This window comes from Muscardinus avellanarius, assembly GCF_963383645.1.
Source record: "Muscardinus avellanarius genome assembly, chromosome: X".
NCBI lineage: Eukaryota > Metazoa > Chordata > Mammalia > Rodentia > Gliridae > Muscardinus > Muscardinus avellanarius.
The window spans coordinates 102,406,227-102,426,799 of NC_137792.1; the positions used below are offsets into that span (position 1 = coordinate 102,406,227).

Genomic DNA, 20,573 nt, shown 5'->3' on the forward strand with positions numbered 1-20,573 from the left:
GCAATGTAGCAAGACTCTCAGCAACAAAGTGAGAACCTGTTTCAAAACAAAAAAAGGCCTGTGGGTTTCACTCAGAGGTACAGTGCCCCTGGGCTCAATCCCCAGTTACCAAAAATTAATAATTACTATTTGGAGCATATTTTATGGATTGAATAATATAGCAGAAGAATAAGTTTTAAATCTATTCTTTAAGGAATAGTTGTTACTGACTATACAGTGGGAATAAATATTTTCACAAATAAAAACCCTTCAGGTCTCATTTAATACTTTTGATCATTGAGTAAAGTCTGTACTTGAATGTGTGTTTGTTACTAATTCTCTCCTTTAGGCTACTATCATACCGAGAGAGAGAAGGGCACACAGTACGAACTCTTTTTTTAAGAAAATGGACCTCATGGAATACAGACATGTTACCATCCTCATCCCTTTGGACCACTGATGAAGTTAGAGTGACATACTAGACTGGTCATTAACATCATCGTGCTGCTGGCTGAAAGAACTGAGGCATTTTCCCAGTTCATGCAGAACTTCAGGTAACAACCAGGACCTTATGATTGGGCTAAGTTCTTTTAAAAATCACATTTTAGCTGGGCGTGGTGGCGCACACTTGTAATCCCAGCGCTTGGGAGGCTGAGACAGGAGGATTGCATGAGTTCCAAGCCAGCCTCAGCTACTTAGTGAGGCTCTCAGCAACTTAGTGAGACCCTGTTTCCAAGTAAAGTATAAAAAAGGCCTGGGAGTATAGCCCGGAGGTAGAAAAGCCCCTGGGTTCTACCCTCAATACCACACACAAAAAATCACATTTTATACAGATTTACCTAATTTATCTTCACTGAATATGACCACTTAGAATTATACAATTTTTAAAGTATTTAAGTGATCTTTATTTTTATATATTCTGCTTTTTTCTCCTTTTTTATGTGTGGTACTTGGAATTGAACATAGGGAGCATTCTATCTACAAGCTACATCTGTAGCCCTTTTTAAAATTTTTTTATTTTGAAACAGTCTTGCTAAGTTGTTGAAGGTCTCAGCTAAATTGCTGAGGCTGGCCTCAAACTTGAAATCCTTGTCTCAACCTCTCGAGTATTGGGATTACAGGCTTGTACCACCATGCCTGGCATGTTCTGCTTTTTCTTAAAGCATGTATAGTAAGTATATTGTATACTATATGTATGCATATTCCTGACATATGTATAGTATATTCTTGACAATTTAAACTATGAAGTAAATTGAGGTAACAACTCTTAGAGTCTAAAATTGTTTTTAGTTTTGTTGTTGCTGTTTTGTTTTGTTGTTATATGGGACTAGGAATGGAGCCCAAGGGCATTCTACTTCTGAGCTACACCCCTAGCCCTATTTAATATTTTATTTTTTGAAAGAAGGTCTCACTAAGTAGTAGAGTGCCTTGCTAAATTGCTGAGGCTGGCCATGAATCTGCAATCCTCCTGTCTCAGCCTCCCAAGGACTGGGATTACAAGTGTGCACCACCACACCCAGCTTAGAAACTAGAGTTGATGGCCTTAATGTGTGAATTCACATTCAGACAAGTTGAATGTTTTAAAAATGATTTTATGGGGGGATAACTTTACATACAATAAAATTCATATGTTTTAAGTAAAATTTTTATTTATTTTTATTGATGCATTGTAGTAATACATCTTAATGGAATACAAGATGTTAGAGGCACACATGCACACATCACTTTAGCACTTACCCAATTCCCACCTTCAGAGGCTACATTATAGTAGGTGATCTTAGTCACGGCAAATATTTATTCTTTTTTTTTTTTTTGTGGTACTGGAAATGGAACCCAGAGGCATTCTACCTCCGAGAAGCACCTCCAGCCCTATTTTTTATTCTTTATTTTGAAACAGTGTCTCACTGAGTTGCAAAGGGCCTCACTAAGTAGCTGAGGCTGTCCGTGAACCGCGATCCTCTGGTCTCAACCTCCCAAATGCTGGGATTACAAGTGTGTGTCACCACACCCGGCCAAATATTTATTCTTGATAGCAGGTATAATTTTTGGAATTAGGCAGTTTGAGGACAAAATAACTTTTGATTGATCCAAAACTTAAAAAATATATTTTTAGTTCTGAACTAATTGAACTTACTACCTTAAATAGCTTGTAATTTTGCTTCTGAAAACAATCCTAAAGCAGAAGTTCAAAAAATGTTTTGAAATATGGTAATAAATGTTGGCTTCCTTCCATGGATTGCTAAGAGTTGCACTCATTGACAGAGACTTTGTGCTTTTGCTTTGATGCATTCAATAATTCAGCAGTATTGCTATCTTTATATTTCTTAATCTTCGTGTGATTTTTATTCTTTATAGAAGTGACTTATTTTCTTGTCAGAGCTTCATGTTATTGTGTTGTGAATTACTAGTGTCATATGTGTTTTTGAATATACTTTATTTTTCATTCACTTAGGGATGTTTGTATTCTTCAGGACAAGAAGATTCATCTTACAGTTGTATATTTTGGTAAAGAAGGACTCTCTAAAGTCAAGTCTGTCATAAGGTGGGTGAATCATGTCCACAGTGGAGTCCTTGATGTATAACATTATTTGAGGAAAAAGAATTTTATATATTTAAAGGGTTAATAATATTGAATAGCTACTATAAAAAGTTGGCGGAGCAGGACGGTGGTGTAGAAGTGATAAGTTCCTATTTTCACATGAAACCCTACGTAGCTTAACTTCTCTTCGCTGCTTGGCAAGCAGCTTGGCATGGTCGGGGTGCTCTTTACCTTTTTCTGAATCTAATCCTGAGACATTGGTACCATCATTTGCTGAGCCTATTACTGATATATTTCTGTCTTTTCACAGCCAAACCTCGCAAAACAGTAGATCTAGAACTAAGCAGCCCATATAGTACCTAGTGCAAAGTAGGTGCTCAGAGGTGTGAATGAATGAATTTATAATTCCTTGATATTTAATTTTTTGCTCTTTAGTTTCCAGTGTTTTCTATTTTATTTATTTATTTTATTTATTTATTTATTTATTTATTTATTTATTTATTTTGGTGGTACTAGGTGTGGAACCCAGGGGCTTTTCTACCTCTGGGCTATACTCCCAGACCTTTTTTATATATTTTATTTGGAAACAGGGTCTCACTAAGTTGCCGAGAGCCTCACTAAGTAGCTGAGGCTGGCTTTGAACCTGCGCATCCTCCTGTCTCAGCCTCTCAAGCGTGGGAATTACAAGTGTGCGCCACCACACTCGGCTTTCCAGTGTTTTCTTCTCTAAGTTGTGGGTCCAAAGGCATGACCCAGCTGCAAAATTCAGCCTTTTCTCTGTTATCCTCTTTGGTCACTTTTATATTTCACACCCCAACCAGTACTTCTTTCTTGAAGTGTCCTTATGTTTGTAAAATGTAACTGTTTTTTAAATGTAAATATGTTCTAATGTAAGTATTAGGCTGGTTGTCTTCTCTAACCATATCAATTCCATGTCCTTTACCTACTTCTTACCTTTCTGCTAGTTGTGGCCATTCCCTAAAAGTCTAGCTTTGGCCAGTCACTCTTGAATTGTTCAACTAACATTCATTGAGTCCCGCCTACTGCGTTCCTGGTAGACTCCTTGGGAGTCTGGCTAGGGTAGTTGGAAGAAGACTGAGCACAGCTGAATGAGTCTCTGCCCCTTCCCTCCAGGAACTCTGACAGCCTCATTGTCACAGGGTGCATTGTCTTCCCCCTCTCCACACTAGTGCAGGGTGGCCCTCTTTAAGCTCAGAGTCAGGCTACTTTCATGAGCCCCAGGCTCTGAGCGCCAAAATCTTTTACTCATCGTTACCCATCTTTGATGAGTTACTTCCTACTTATGTCACAGGACCTCTTCCCTGTCTCTTCCTTGCTCCTGCCACCACCCTGTGCCAATTACCCCTCCCTTCATAGTCTTCCCTTCCTCTGTTCCCTCCTTATTGTTTTTCAGTCTACTAAATACCAAGCACTCTCCCTGGTATTACTGAAGTAGCCCCGGTGCTGTCGAGACTCCTATGTGGCAAATGGTAGAAACTTGAGCTTGCTTGGAAAATAAGAGCAGCATTGAAGAGTCTTGGATACTTCCTAGAAGTGAAAGGATTGTTAAAACCAAATTTGGAGAATAAAGCCAAAACAACCTTGGGGTCTCTGGGAGTAGAACACCATCAACATTCTCTTGTCGTCTTGTCTGTTTCTCTGCATGTTGACTTCATTTTCCTGTTGCAGATTGGCTTATTCTACATGGTTAGGAATGTGGCTGTTGTGGCTCTGGGCTCACATCTCAGTTTTGCCATTGGAGAGGAAAGAGCTTTCTCCCAGCTCCAGTTGAAAAAATCCTAGGGAAGGACATTCTTGAGCCAATCACTGTGGCCAGGTAGGATGGGGGTTTTGTGATTGGCTCCACTTAAGCCTGGTCTCAGAAGATGATGTGGTTGGGGTGGGGAGAGTGACAGGTGTTCTGTGATCAGTGCATACATGTTGAGAGCATTGTTAGTCACATGTTTTGAGGTCACCTCAGTCCGGCTTGGGAGGGGCACAAACTGCCCACCCAAGTGGAAATTGTTTGCAGGCAGACAAGTTTCCAAGGACCAAATGGGACTCTGACCGATAAATAAAGACCCTGACAGTTTCCTTGTTTACCCTTTCCTTCCCTGATTCATCTGTGACTGCCTTGGTGTTTTTTCTGACTCACCCCATGATTGCTTTGTTATTTCTTATCATGAATACTATCTTAAAATGTTTTGGTTAACCTCAATAGAAGCAAGACGCTAGTGGAAGGATAGCAGGACTAGAGACATCTCTCTACTCACCTGCCTCCCCAGCTACCATGTTGACTCCATTGTCATGCATGAGAGAGACTACTTTTTATCATTCAGTCAATATCAACACCATCTGCTACAAACGATGTTCAACGTAGGTCAGGAAACCTGAAGAGTTTTAGTGAGTTTCTTGCATCCCTGTGGCTGCCAAGGTCACAACCAATCTGGAAGGGGATTTCTCAGGTCCGGGTAACATTTAAATAATCATTTGTCTCATATTCATCATTTGCTTAGGGAATGGAGCTTGTTGTTTTCTCTGCTTGGGCTCTCATTAAGAATGTCCTTTTCTCCCTAAAGGGTAAATCCTTATCTGACTATATACATGTGGTTCACGCTATAAAAACAGAGCAGCCTTAAAGAAGGTATTAAAACAACATACTGGGTCCAAAGGCCAATGTTATAAATGCAAAAAATACAGACATACTCAAAAACAACGCCCTTCTGTTAGCTCTCGATTTGAGCCCCAGGAATTTGTCCTTGGTGTAAAAAGGGAAATCGTTGAGCAAATCGATTCCACTTTAAATCTGAGAATCAGGGGAATCTTCTTTTCAAAAATGGGAAGATAAGCTATTCTCCAGCCACAGTCAAACAACAAAGAGTATTACCAGCAAGTGACAGTCACGTCGCTCAGTCCAACAAGTGCTGGAAACACAGGCCTTTCCTGTAGTTTCTGCAGAGGTTTCTCAGCCTGGGATACCCTGTGCTGCTGCTCAGCCCTTGACTCCCACTTAATTGGCTGTAGGGAAAACCAAAAGTAAAAACAAGATGCTTTTCCTTTTTTACCTGCTAAATTTTCTCCTAACAATTATTTAAAAAATTATTTATAATCCATTATAAACTGTACCCCATTATATGTGGCTAATGAGAAGGTCTGGATAAGGGTGAAAGTGATGGAGAGCCTATCTTTCAACAGATAATGTCTATCATATCCTATTATTCAAAGTCCTAAGCCAAGTAATCCACAGCAAATTTAAAAAAATGTCCCTTTTGGTTTAAAACTGTTAGAAAGTCCTCATTCATCCTTTACTGACCCCTGCTTAAAATAATACTTGGCTTTTAAAAATATATAGGGAGGGATGCATATATCAGGCTTAAACATTCCATTCTGTAATGTTGTTTATTCTCTTATACTTTAAAAGTTTCTAAAGCTCTACATCTTAACCAATCCCCCCCTCTATGGCAAACAAGAAGAAAGAACAAGACGTGTACAACGAAACATGATTTTTCACTACAGAAACAATTGCCTTTCATTTTTAAGCTCATTGATTTTTTTTTTAAATTCACTTTGGGATCATGTGCATATTTTTGGTTCTGATTTATTTTTGTTTTGTCTAACTAAAGGCTTTCTTTGCTTTTTTCTTCTTCTCCTACTTAACAGCTACTCCAGGGTTAATTGTTTTTTTAATACCTTGAGAAGGAGGATATGAAGTAGCGGTGTCTGGTATGGAGTCTTCCTTAAGAATTGACAAGTGGCCACCTAAATCATTTGACTTAGTGTCATCCTTGACTGGTGGACTTGTTCCAGGTATCCTCTCCTATATAGGCTTCTACGTTCGTATTTGTCTGTTATATGGTCTTTTGCTCACTGACACAAAATAAATATCTGTGCTAGGTTGTGTTTTAATATTTAAAACTTCAAGCCGGGCGTGGTGGCGCACGCTTGTAATCCCAGCATTCGGGAGGCTGAGACCAGAGGATCACGGTTCGCGGACAGCCTCAGCTACTTAGTGAGGCCCTCTGCAACTTAATGAGACCCTGTCTAAAAATAAAGAATTAAAAACAGGGCAGGGAATATAGCTTAGAGGTAGAATGCCCCTGGGTTCCATCCCCAGACCCACAAAAAAACCCTTCAAATTTGGTACTATATTTAGTAATCTATCTATGAAAAGAAAATGCCTGACAAAGTTACAAGTTATTTGTTTTCTGCCTATGTCTCTGTATATGTCTGTCTGTATAAATGTATCATCTGTCTTATATACATGTTACCAAAATTGGTTTTCAAATAAATGAGTACTCATAAAGAAAATAATAATAGCAATTATAATAAAAATAGATCCAAATACCTTTCAATTCACGTGACTTAAATTCTTAAAAATAAGTTAATTTAAATTTGTTGATTAAAATAAGTGAAAGATGTTATTAAAATTATTAACATTATCCTTTTCCATGATGCTTACTAATCAGGATTGTATATATCTATTTTGTTATTGTTTAAGTTTTTTTCTTTTTTAGGAAGAGGTTTTTTGTGTGTGGTACTGAGGGTAGAACCCAGGGGCTTTTCTACCTCTAGTCAATACTCTCAGACCTATTTTATACTTTATTTGGAAACAGGTCTCACTAAGTTGCTGAGAGCCTCACTAAGTAGCTGAGGCTGGCTTCGAACCTGTGTGATCCTCCTGTCTCAGCCTCCCAAGAGCTGGGATTACAAGCGTGCGCCACCACGCCCGGCTACAGAAAAGAGTTTTAATGCTACTATGCTTCTTTGATATCTTGATTTTCATGTGTAATCTAAAACAACTATTAAAATGGATAAATTGATCAAATATGAGTAAGTTTTTATAAATGTCTCTAAAATTTTTTTAATTGTGTAAGTTAAAATACTAAACATCAATTGCTAAGTATAAGGTATTATTGGCCTTATTTTTTTTTTAACACAGAAGGTATTTTTATTTTTTTAGCTTTTTTTGTGTGTGTGCCCTCTCTCCCCCGCCCCCATTTTCCCTTCCCCCCTCCCACCAATGATTGTCCAGGGTAACCATTGCCATATTCATAATTTTACACATATTTGGATGTAGACCCTCATTAATCAAGTTCAGCCTTCCCCCTCTCCTATCTTTTCATTCAAACTTTGCTGGTATTTCCCCTCCATTATCTGGAGCACACTGGTATCCTCTACGTTCCCTAGTTTGGGCATATTAGAGGAAACATATGTACCTTCTTCTGTGCTTGGCTGATCTCACTTAACATAATGCTCTCCATTATGTTAATGTTGTTTGATTTCTTTATGCTTGCCACTCTGACTGGGGTTAGATGGAATCTCAGTGTAGTTTTGATTCGCATCTCCCTGATGGCCAGTGATGTAGAACATCTTTTCATGTATCTGTTGGCCCTTTGTACCTCTTTGTATCTATTCCCAGCTTTCTTAGGAATTTCCACACAGATCTCCATAGTGGCTGAAGTAGTTTGCACTCCCACCAACAGTGTAAAGAATTCCTCTTTCCCTACATCCTCGCCAGCATTTGTTGTTATTTGATTTTTTTATGCTTGCCACTCTGACTGGGGTTGGATGGAATCTCAGTGTAGTTTTGATTTGCATCTCCCTGATGGTTAATGATATAGAACATCTTTTCATGTATCTGTTGGCCCTTTGTATCTCTTCTTTTGTGAAGTGTCTATTCAGTTCATTTGCCCATTTCTTCATTGGGTTGTTTGTTTCATTCTTGGCCTTATTAACATCAGTAAAAATATATATAAAAATCTATCAAATATATTTAAGATTACATTATTTTACATGTTTAAGCATAAATTACTAAATATAAATTACTGAGTTAAAATTCTAATTAAAATGTGATTCTGTATATAAAAGGCTAAAAATATTAAGCTGTATTTTGTTAAAAACTATTATATACAGTTTTTACCTTACTTAAAAAGATAATTTGTCAGCCAGTCATGGTGGCGCACACTTGTAATCCCAGCGCTTGGGAGGCTGAGACAGGGGAATCTCAAAGGTTTGAAGCCAGCCTCAGCTACTTAAGTGAGGCTCTCAGCAACTTAGTGAGACCTGTTTCCAAATAAAGTATAAAATAGGTCTGAGAGTATAGCCTGGAGATAGAAAAGCCCTTGAGTTACACCTCCAGTACCACAAAAAAAGATAATTTATCCAAATTAAAACATTTTTATAGATTGTTTTAAATTTTAAAAAGCCCAGTGAATACAAAGAGATATTTATAGATACAAAATCAGGGCCATCTTGTAACAACTAAGTGGCAATCCAGCAAGGACCCTAAAAAAGTCCTTGGTCTAACCAAAGTGAGGCTGTATATCACTCTGCCTATAACAAGAGATGGCTTAAAAACCTGCGCAGAGCCAGGCATGTTGGTGCACACTTGTAATCCCAGCATTTAGGAGGCAGAGACCGGAAGATCACGGTTCACGTACAGCCTCAGCTGTTTAGCAAGATCCTTTGCAACTCAGTGAGGCCCTGTTTCAAAAAGTAAAAAGACTAAAAAAACAGGGCTGGGGTTGTAGCTCCCAGGTAGAATGCCCCTAGGCTCCATCCCCAGTACCACACACACACACACACACACACACACACACACACTCACCCTATGTAGGGAGAATGGCTGGTGTTGTTTGTTATCTGATTCTCTGTTATCTGTTCTAGGCATCCTGGCACTAGTGCGGACTCTAGGTGATAATGAGAAGGAAGCAGGGGGTGGTGGTGGCACATGCTTATAATCCCAGCATTCTGGAGGCTGAGACCGGAGGATCGCAATTCGTGGCTAGCCTCAGCTACTTAGTGAGGACCCTGCTTCAAAATAAAGAATAAAAAATAGGGCAGGAGGTATAGCTCAGAGGTCGAATGCCCCTTGGTTCTATCTTAGACCCACACACACACACAAAATAATCAGAAGGAAACAGAGCAAACCCACTCCTGTAGGCTTCATGATCAAAAACTTTAAAAAGAACTTACACAGTTGATTATAGACCCAAACTAGCCTTCAAAACAACTACACATCCTTTGCAAGATAAAATGGTCCACTTTTACAAAATAGAGGTTGTCAAAAATCTCATTAGATCTAGGTATAACCCGAAGAGTTTGGGACCAAGTCACAGCCCAAATGTTCAGACCATTTCCACTGACAGTTGGCTCTGATTGGTTTAGAACCCCTCATTGCTGTAAGGTCCTGTCTACTCTAGTGGTCAGTCAAAAAATTAGATGCAGTAACCAGTTAAAGCCCAACTATTGACATGACAGCAGTGGCCCACTCCACCAGCACCCATCACTACCTCCTAGCCCATCTGACCAGGCATCTAGTATGGCAAACGGGACACCGACTCTGCCATCCTCCTGTGCCATCCCAATCAGCAACATCTGGTAGAGCTGCAGATGAGTCCTGTTCAATAACAACAACATAAAAGAACACTAAAAAGCCACAGGTCCTGGGTGACCTTCTCCAGTCTATCTTCCACAGACACAATTTTACTTAGCCTGACTGCTGCCAGCTTCTCCTGACTCTTCTCAAAGCCAAAAACAAACAAACAAACAAACAAACAAACAAAAAGATGCTACATTTTGCAGGCTTTGCTGGGCTAAGAAAAACACAAAAGTCCAAATCCTCTGGCTGTCCCTGGAAAAATACAGCTCCATTTAAAGAGACATCAACAACATGGTATTATCACATTGTGTCACTCTTTTGCCACTCAAAACCGGGAAGCCAGGACTACCAGCCAGTACAGGACTTGTGTACTATCAGACACGCTCTACATCCCACTGTGCCTAACTTGTCTATCTTCTAAGTTTGCTCTCAGTCACTGCAGCCTAGTTCACGTCTTAAAAGATGCTTTCTTCAGTATCCGTCTGACTTCCAGCCAAAAAAACATGTTTACCTTTAAATAAGACAGAAAAACTGAAATCAATTCCCCCACTATTTTTGGAGAGGCTCTGGCCTGTGACCTCAAGTCTTATTCTTGACACAAGACTCTTAAAGGCTGTGCCAAAAAAACAGGCCAGCTGCACATTGTAGTCACAAGGTCTTTAAGAAGGGACCAAGCAACCAGATCTATCACCAAAAAGTAGAGTTTCCAAAAACATGAGACTATTGCAGGCAGAGAAAAAGAAGGCAGTCTAAGCTATTTCAGCCATCCAAAAAAGCCCCTCAAAAAATTTCTAAACATGGTAAGGGTCTGTCACATTCGGATTCCAAACTTTGCTGTCACAGAAAAACTCATTTGTATTAAGAACAACAATCCTTTCAACAACTTAAAAAAAGTAACTGCTAAGAAGCTTTTCACCTTGTTTGTCTCAAAAAGAAGGACAACATTCAAGGTTCTGGTTTAGCAACCAACACCAGTCTTACTGTATAAAAACTCATATATAGCTAAAGGAGGTACATACCTTAAATCCAGTCACCCTGCTGCCAAACATCGATAAGTCACTGATATTTGACTGTAAAAAAAAAGTTAATGCTAATCCACTCAAAGAAGCCAGACTTACTTCCTTCCTTCCTTCCTTCCTTCCTTTTTGTGGTGCTAGAGATGGAACCCAGGGGCATTCTACCTCTGAGCTATCCCCCACACACCAGCTCTAGTTTTTATTATTTATTTTGAAACAGGGTTTCACTAAGTTGCAAAGGGCCTCGCTAAGTAGTAGCTGAGGCTAGCCCTGAACCTGGATTCTCCTGTCTCAGCCTCCCAAAAGTTGGGATTACAAGCATGCTACACCACGCCTGGCTTAAGAAACCAGACTTAAAAGCAAGCCATGGACCAACCTTTGTCATAAAAGTCACCTAAGACATGACAGTCGCCCTGCATATCACCTGAGAGCTGCATTCTGCATATAGGCCACAGAGTTCAGATGAAATAATAGGGCTAACCAAAACACGGGGGCGGGGGGGGGGCAGAATGCTACATTTCAGCTACCAAGTTGGTTTTCTCTTTTTAAAGATAATTTTGCTGTTAAGTTTGCTTAAAACTTTATTTCAGTCTATCATAGTTAAAATGTAAACATCTGAAAAGAAAAACTGTAACTATTTAAAGTCCAGGCCACTGTAAAACTTAAATCATTTTAATTTGTTTATTTTGTTAAAAATGTACAGAATTATTTCAAAATATAAAGTTAAGGGAATTATGGCCAAAAGAAACCAGTGGGTAGTGATGAGAGAGAGATGTAAAGAAGGTATATGTGTATGAGAAATTTTGGTAAGAAAGGAAAAATTTTAAAGATAGGTATTTTGTATGGTAAACTTTATCCTAAAATTGTCCCAAATGGGAAAGGAAGGAATAAGATAATATCAGAAGGCTAAAAGTTGTAGAAGGTTTGAGCATGTTAAAAAATGATTGTGTAGGATAAAGTTTATGAAAGGAATATTGCATGTGATAAAGATGGTTATATTTAAAAATTCAAAAGATTTACAGTGAGCTTCTGTTAAGATAGTTTTCTGTATTTTCTACTGTCTCTGTTTTCTATGGTTATCTAAATTTCATTTCTAAAGTAAAAGTTAACTCTTGTGTAACTGTAATGCTATATTTGTGCTTCCCAAAAGTTAAAAATGTATAAATTGGTATTAGACAAAATACCAGTCAGTTTAGCGATCTCAGTCCATCACAGCCACCTGGAGCCAGCAGTTCCAGAGCCAGTAGCCCCAGAGATACTAGACTACTCACAGAAAATCTAAAAAGTCAAGCAAGCTCATCCTAATGAGGACAACTCACCCTTCTACAGTCGCATCCAAAAGCTGATAAGACAGTGCAGGACAGAAGACTGGAGAGTGATACATCTCAGACTACAAAATTGGACTCAAAATTTTATGTCATACATGTCTTAAGACTGAATTTATTAGTGATATTTATGATGATCTTAATTTCAACACTTACATGTCTACCCAATTTGACTTTGCATTGTTAATATTAAAAGACAATTGAAAATCACCATTAATGTATCCAAAATTGTCAAACCTATTATTGTCAGATTTGATTTGGATTATATCTTGCTGGAAAACCAGCAAGTTCTGCCAGGCTGACAAATACTACTGGCCTTGTCTCAAAGACAAAAAAGGGGGAAATGTTGGGAGCATTGTTAGTCATCTGCTTTGAGGTCACCTTGGTCTAGCTTGGAAGGGACACAAACTGCCCACCCAAGTGGGAATTGTTTGTAGGCAGACAAGTTTCCAAGGACCAAATGGGACTGATAACCAGGGAGGGACCCTGAGATAAGCAAAGACCCTGACAGTTTTCTTGTTTTCCCTTTCCTTCCCTGATTCATCTGTGACTACCTTGGTGTTATTTCCTGACTCACCCCATGATTGCTTTATTTCTTGGAATTACTAATATAATGTTATATAACATAACCTTCAATAGAAGCAGGATGCTAGTGGAAGGACAGCAGAAGTAGAGACATCTCTCTCCTCCCAGCCTCCCCAGAGCCATGTTGACTCCATTGTCATTCATGTGAGAGACTGTTCTCATCAGTCTATCCACATCGGCGACACTTACTCTTGGGCATGTGGGTGGATACGTTTTGGGCAGTTTTCACACAATAGAGAAGAGACTTACATGCTCATTGTGTGAGCCTTTGTTTGCACCTTTTTATTACTCCTGTTGTACTGTTATAAGAATGATCTTCCTATCGTGTTCCCCTTGTTGATCCAGCTGTATCCTAGAGCACTGGTTCTCTAGCTTCGGTGACAGAGGCACCTGGAGGGCGTACTGAAACATCTGACTCCATCCTTTGCCTCTGAGTCATTGTTTCAGTAGAGCTGAGAATGTGCGTCTGCTGGTGAGGTGGGTTTGGGAGCTTCAATGTGAGAACCACGGTTCCAGAAGAAAACTCCCTTTTGCCCTGAGGGTGCTGGCCACTTTCTTCATCCTTGCATGAAAGGCGCTTGGGGTCTGACCTCCTCTCTCTGTTTGTATCTTAGGATCCCTTTGTTCCCATATGATTTGCCGGATCCCTGAGTGCTTTTTCTAAAACGCTTTCTACTTTCTCAACTTTTTGCTTTTGAGAATGACTTTACATTCATCACACTGAATTCAGGATTTGGGATGATTTTACATTCACCACATTGAATTCACGGTTTTTCACCCAGGCATAACTTTAGTTTCTGATATCCTCTAACTACTCCAGACATAAGAGATCACCTTTTCCCCAGAACTGCTGTTCATTAGTTCATTCATTCATTCATTCATTCATTCAGCCAATATTTCTTGAACGCCTACTCTGAGGGGCACTATGTATATAGTGATGAACAAAACAAAATCTCTACTTCAGGGAATAGTGATATGAACATATCTGATGATACTAAGGAAAGAAGGTAGAGATGAAAGCTGAGGAAGAGAACAGAGATGCAAGAGCAGAAGGTGGGGCTGCTTCCCATAGAGTATCAGGACGTGGGGGCATTTGCGTAAAGACCTGAAGCATCCCAGGGAAGCTCTCTTTGTGCATTTCATCAATTTCACTAATGCAGAATGAGCCTAGTAACAAACATTATGGTTATTTTTCTGTGTATGTATTTGTTATCTCCCCAATGGGTTTTTAGTGTCTCAAAGGGCAGTGGCAGTAACTTTTTAAGTCTTACATCGCTAGAGCATTTCCTCAACTGTTGGCACTCAGTGAATGTCTGTCCCTGGTGATGACCAAACACACAAAACTAATATGAATGTAGAGCCAACATGATAAGAGATTTGAAGCACAAAACATAGTTTGTAAGTTCTGTTGGAGGCAAAGCATTGTTAAAGTGGGATTTATCATTTGCTGTATGTGCTTCCACACAGTGAATCTAATTTCCATAATTACACGCTGGTCTCACTGAATGAAGGATTTAATCATGAGTAAGGACTTATTGTAGGTGCTTGAGCTTGGGACAAGAGAGGTCTCGATGTTTTTCTATGGTGTTGATATATATTTTTCTTTTTCTTTTTTTCTTTTTTTGGTGGTACTGGGGTTCCTGGAAGCCCGTCTATCTCCGGGCTACACTCCTAGACCTATTTTATTTTGGGAAACAGGGTCTCCTAAACCAGCGCGGCTGGCCTCGAACCTGCGCGATCCTCCTGTCTCCGTCTCCCAAGTGCAGGGATTACAAGCGTGCGCCACCACGCCTGGCGATATATATTTTTCAATTGAATTCCTGAACAGCTGCTGATTAAGCACTGAACCAGGTGGGTAAAATGTCGGGAGCTGAGTAGAGAATTTAAAACAGTGTCAGCATGTCCTATGTTTTTTTGTTGTTGTTTTGTTTTGTTTTGTTTTTTAGCGGTGCTGGGGATGGAACCCAGGGGTATTCTACCTCTGAGCTGTATCCCCAGCCCCATTTTTCATTCTTTATTTGGAAGTGGTCTCACTGAGTTGCAAGGGCCTCACTAGTAGCTGAGGCTGTCCATAAACCTTGATCCTCCTGTCTCAGCCTCCCAAATGCTGGGATTGCAAGTGTGCGCCACCATTCCCAGCTATGTTCTGTTTGTTGTTGTTGTTGTTGTTGTTGTTGTTGTTGTTGTTGTTTTTGTGGTGGTACTGGACTTACTGGAAGCCCTTCTACCTCCGGGCTACACTCCCAGACCTATTTTTACAGTTTTATTTGGAAACAGGGTCTCCTAAGCCAGTGCGCGGCTGGCTTTGAACCTGCGCGATCCTCCTGTCTCCGCCTCCCAAGTGCGGGGATTGTAAGCGTGCGCCACCACGCCCAGCTATGTTCTATGTTTTGAATCGAGTTAATTTGAGGTGAAGGAAATTTCAATTAAGCCCTGGAATGTTTTCTCTTAAGTTATATTAGGAATATTTTAACTGGAATACTGAGTAAGAATTTGAAAAGTTGGCCCTCTGAAATTAATATCCTTTGTTCTTTTGGAACCAAATTCCAATGGCTACATTTGAAGCAAAATAAGGCAAAGGAATAGAAGTCTGGAAATTGATAGGGAGAAAGCAACTCAGGTCAGAAAAAGAGCCACACAGATGATGTGAGTTGGTGAGAGTCAGAGGTTTTCAGCCTCAAGTAAATAGTGTCCACTCTCTACTGTATACTCACATGTGCGTGCACACACACACACACACACACACACACACACACACACGCTCATGTAGAGGTGTAGAGAAAACAGGTGATGGTTGGGCTCCAGACTCTGCATTTTGGGGTGATTTACTATACTTTGCCTTATGGATTGTTTAATTTTTTAAATGAATGAGAAAATGACAGTGTTACAAATCAAATTTAATTTAAAATGTAGAATGTATTTCTATATCAAAGAATCTCAACAATAGAAATAGGTTCATGAAATATGTCCTATAACATTGGGACTGTAGCTAGTAACAATGTATTATGCACTTGAAATGATAATAATAGACTTTAAATGTTCTTACCACAAAAATGTATATGAGACGAGATGATTACCTTGATTTAATCAGTTCACAGAACACACACATATATGTGAACATATTGTGTACCATATATACAATTTTTGTCAAATAATTGTAAATAAAAGAATCTGGCTAAATTCTTTGTGTTGAACTCTTCAACTTTGCAGATGACTAATTTCTTTCCAGTTTGACCAGAGATGGTTGTCAGCAAGTCTCTGAGAGCCTGGTGAGTACATGGGGGTGAAACTTGTTTTTGTTACTCCAGACTACATGAAGCCCAAAACATAGAAGCTGAAGGAGAGAGATTTTGTCAGTGTAAAAGAAGTATTTTTATATCCAGAAATAGATTTGCCTCTGGGAGGTTGAACTTCCTCACCCTAAGTGGGTTTGAACGAAGGCATCATGAGATCTGCTAGGGGTCTTATGGTAAAGAGGCTGTAGGTCATCCCTGGACTCTGGGACAGTTACTGAGGGGAGGTGGGCTAGTTGTTCTTCAAGGTCTTTTCAGTGCTATTTGAATGCTAATGTCAGAGTTTTCTGAAGGGCTGTTACATCAGGTATTGTTTTGATCATTATCTTCCCAACTTTGCCAGATCTTGGTTTAAATCTTTTGGCAGTTTTGTGTCTTAATTGTTCTCTACAAGACCCTGTTTCTAAATAAAGAATAAAAAATAGGGCTGGGGTGTACTCAGAGGTAGAATGCCCCTGGGTTCAATTCTCAGTACTGCAAAAAATTATTCTCTACATATTTATGCACTGAATCTTTGCATTTACTGCCCCTTCCCCAAAACACGGGATTGAACCCAGGGGCGCTCTACCTCCAACCTATACCCTCAGCGCTATTTTTTATTCTTTATTTGGAAGAAGGGTCTCACTAAATTTCAGAGGTCCTCACTAAGTAGCTGAGGCTGTCCCTGAACCTGCAATCCTCCTGTTTCAGCCTCCCAAGTACTGAGATTACAAGTGTGCTCCACCATGCCCAGCCTGCATTTACTGTATTTTTTGTTTATTTGTTTTTGGTACTGAGGATGGAACCCAGGGGCATTCTATCTCTGAGCTACACACCCCCAGCCCTATTTTTTATTCTGTTTTTGTTTTGTTTTGTTTTGTTTTGGCGGGTCTGGGGATGGAACCCAGGGGCATTCGACCTTCGAGCTACAGCCCCTGCCCTATTCTTTATTCTTTGTTTTGAAACCGGGTCTCACTGAGTTACAGAGGGCCTCACTAAGTAGCAGAGGCTCTCCGCGAACCACGATCCTCAGGTCTCAGCCTCCCGAATGCTGGGATTACAAGCGTGCACCTCCACACCCGGCCTATTTTTTTATTCTGTATTTATTTTTTGAAGCAGGGTCTCACTGAGTTGCAAAGGGCCTCACTAAGTGGTAGCTGAGGCTGTCCTTGAACCGCGATCCTCCTGTCTCTGCCTCCCAAATACTGGGATTACAAGCGTGCGCCACTATGCCTGGCTTGCATTTACTGTTTTTAATGAATCTATTTGAAGAGTAGATTTAACAGAAGTTTCTAAATGTTTCTCAGAGGTTAATCCATGTCTACTGATGCTGATCGAATGAAGTAATTAGTATTAGATGGCTCATCTAATGAATGGCTGAGAGAAGAGCATAGCTCCAGAAAGTCAAAGGGAATAAACAGATGAAGCGCCCTGTGGTCTGACTTTTTTCTCTATTCTTTTGCACAGTTAGTTTCACAGCCTTACCTTCTTATATGTTACAAGATCATCACCATGATCATCTAACCAACATGATAATCTGTAGCTTGAATATTGATAAAATACAATATTGCCCAAACAGAATTGTCATACACAATTTTAAAAAGGTCCTTAATAAAATCTCAGTAGGTACAGTAATAAAAATCAATTCTTTGTTTTATGGTTTCCTTGTATATCATATCTATTTTAATTTATAGGTAAAAAGCTGTTTTACCCTGTGGTATTCAGCGTTTACAATCTTGCCATTGTTTCCGCCAACTAGGATGTACCACCCTTTGTAGAACAGTAGCTGGTGAGACCTTTCACATTGTTAATTATGGAAAGCTCTGAAGATCTTTCTTATATTCCTTTATGTTTCTTGTATAGGTAGAGACAGCAAAGTTTTCATTAAAAACCGTATTTATTATAAATGTATTCCCATAGTCTTTTTTTTTTGCACCCTCAACACTCAGCAAAATGCTTTCAACGTGTCTTGCTTCAGAACTAAGTGTCCATGGTGGGAGGAACATTCAGGCCAAAAGGAAAACCGCACGTTGCAGAATGTGGAAGTTGTACAGTAATTTCTACCATCTTACTTTTACTAATACTAAAAATTTAATTTTTTTTCAGGTCTGGGGGTGGAACCCAGTGGCATTCGACCTCCGAGCTACACCCCCTGCCCTATTGTTTATTTTTTATTTTGAAACAGGGTCTCACTGAGTTGCAGAGGGCCTCACTAAGTAGCTGAGGCTGTCCGCGAACCGCGATCCTCAGGTCTCAGTCTCCCGAATGCTGGGATTATAAGCGTGCGCCACCACGTCTGGCTAAAAATGTAATTTTTAAAACTCTCCTAAAGCTGGGTATATACCCCTATGGTAGAATGCTTGTCTAGCATGCATGAGGCTCTGGGTTCCTTCCTAGCACTGAAAAGAAAACCTCTACTAATTACAAATTAAAGCTACACTGTCAGATTAAGAATAATGTACTATAGGAAATTATTTAGAAAATCATAGAATGAGACTACCATATTGAATATATCAAAATTTATACTTATTGTCACCCTAAACTTACATAAGTTCTGTGTGTGTGTGTGTGTGTGTGTGTGTGTGTGTGTGTGTGTGTGTGACCAGAGATGGAACCCAGGGGCATTCTACTTCCAAGCTGCACCCCCAACCCTATTTTATTTCTTATTTCAAAACAGGGTCTCACTAGTCGCCGAGGGATTTAATAAGTTGATGAGGTTGGTCTTGAACCTGTGATCCTTCTGTCTCCTAGCCTCCCAGGTACTGGGATTATAAGTGTGTACCACCACACCCAGTTTTTTCATATAAATGTATTCTTTTGAAATAAAGCTAGGTTTATAGAAAAGTTGAGTGTTTCTATACTTCGTTCAGTTTCCCTTAATGTTACATCTTACATAACATGATTAATTTGTTAAAACTAAGAAATTAACACTGGTAAGTTACTGTTAAGAAATTAACACTGGTAAGTTACTGTTAACTGCACTACACGTTTTATTGGAATTCTCCGTTTCCCTACTGATGTCCTTTTTTCTGCTATAGGATCCAGTCTAGTATAACAAATTGCATTTAGTATATTTTAATGTTAACATTAGGAAAAGTAGAAACAAATGTGCTAAGAAATCAATTTAAATGAAAACCTCAGGGAAAGCAGGAGGAAAGAAATTAAGACAGAAATTAATGAAATTAGGTTGGAAAATATGAAACTCATTGTTTCTATGCAAAAAATAATCTTTTAAATTCATAACCTGGGAAGATTTGAAGTAAAAATGGAAACAACCATGTGCAGAAGCACATGGTTATAATCCTAGTACTTGGGAGGCGAAGATAGGAGGATCGCAGGTTTGAGGCCAGCCTTAGCAAATTAGTGAAATCCTGTTTCAGCCTGCTCTAAAATAAAAAGGGATGGGGGTCTAGTTCAGAGATAGGACGCTTCTGGAGTCAATCCCCAGAATAAAAAAGGAAAGTAGGAAACCACAATACTGGAAATGAGAATATGGAAAACATTGAGATAAATCAATTTTATATAGTAAGTTTAAAATATTCTACATAGAAGGAAAGATTTAAGAACTTATAAAATATCAAGCTAAGTTCTTGTTGGTATTATATAAATAAAAGGTGGAAGCTCTGAAAAATCTAAGCACCTTTTAAAAAATACAATAGTTATCAAAAAACTACCTTACAGGTTCAGAAATGTAATGTTTTATTGATGAGCTTTTCCACATTTTCAAACGAGGAATTTCAATGCCTTGTTATCTATTTGAGCTTTTTCACGAGACCAGCATTCTCTCTATACCAACACCTGACAAAGCTTGAGAGCTGGGGTGTACGCACACACATCTCCACCTCTTCTGTGGCAAAATGTCAAACAGCACTAACATTTGCCTAACCGGATACCCCAAATCCTTTAAAAAGGAATGACTGTGATGCATATTTAAGATCCCAGTGACTCAGATGGAGGGGGCAGGAAGATCCCAAGATCAAGGCCAGTCTAGGCAAAGTAGGGAGACCCTGTCTCAAAATATAAACAGGGAGCCGGGCGTGGTGGCGCACGCTTGTAATCCCAGCATTCGGGAGGCTGAGACAGGAGGATCGCGGTTCGCGGACAGCCTCAGCTACTTAACTGAGGCCCACTGCAATTCAGTGAGACCCGGTTTCAAAAATAAAGAATAAAAAATAGGGCAGGGGGTGTAGCTCGGAGGTCGAATGCCTCTGGGTTCCATCCCCAGACACACACACACACACACACACACACACACACACACACACACACATATATACAGGGCTAGTGATGTAGCTTAGTGGTAGAATGCCTCTGGGTTCAGTCTCCCAGTACTGCAGAAAGAGACAGGTAAGCATTCGTATTGGGAAATGAGAGACCCCAACGGTAGACATGGTTTGGAGCAGTCTCTGTCCTATGGCAGCAGTTGGCGTAGAATTGCTGGAAGAGAGAAGGAGTGAAGATGGGTCTGCTGTGCAT

The 20,573-nt window shown here is 39.6% G+C and overlaps 1 pseudogene across 1 annotated transcript in view; it reads left to right on the forward strand.

Annotated features, from left to right (window-relative positions):
• The window catches only part of LOC308279001 (chondroitin sulfate N-acetylgalactosaminyltransferase 2-like), a 28,571-nt pseudogene extending 14,155 nt beyond the window's left edge, over positions 1–14,416 (forward strand). The window contains exons 6-8 of the transcript in view: positions 329–533; positions 2,432–2,521; positions 14,293–14,416. The product of the transcript in view is annotated as a chondroitin sulfate N-acetylgalactosaminyltransferase 2-like (transcript). The remainder of the gene's footprint in view (positions 1–328; positions 534–2,431; positions 2,522–14,292) is intronic.
• Positions 14,417–20,573: the final 6,157 nt, after the last annotated feature.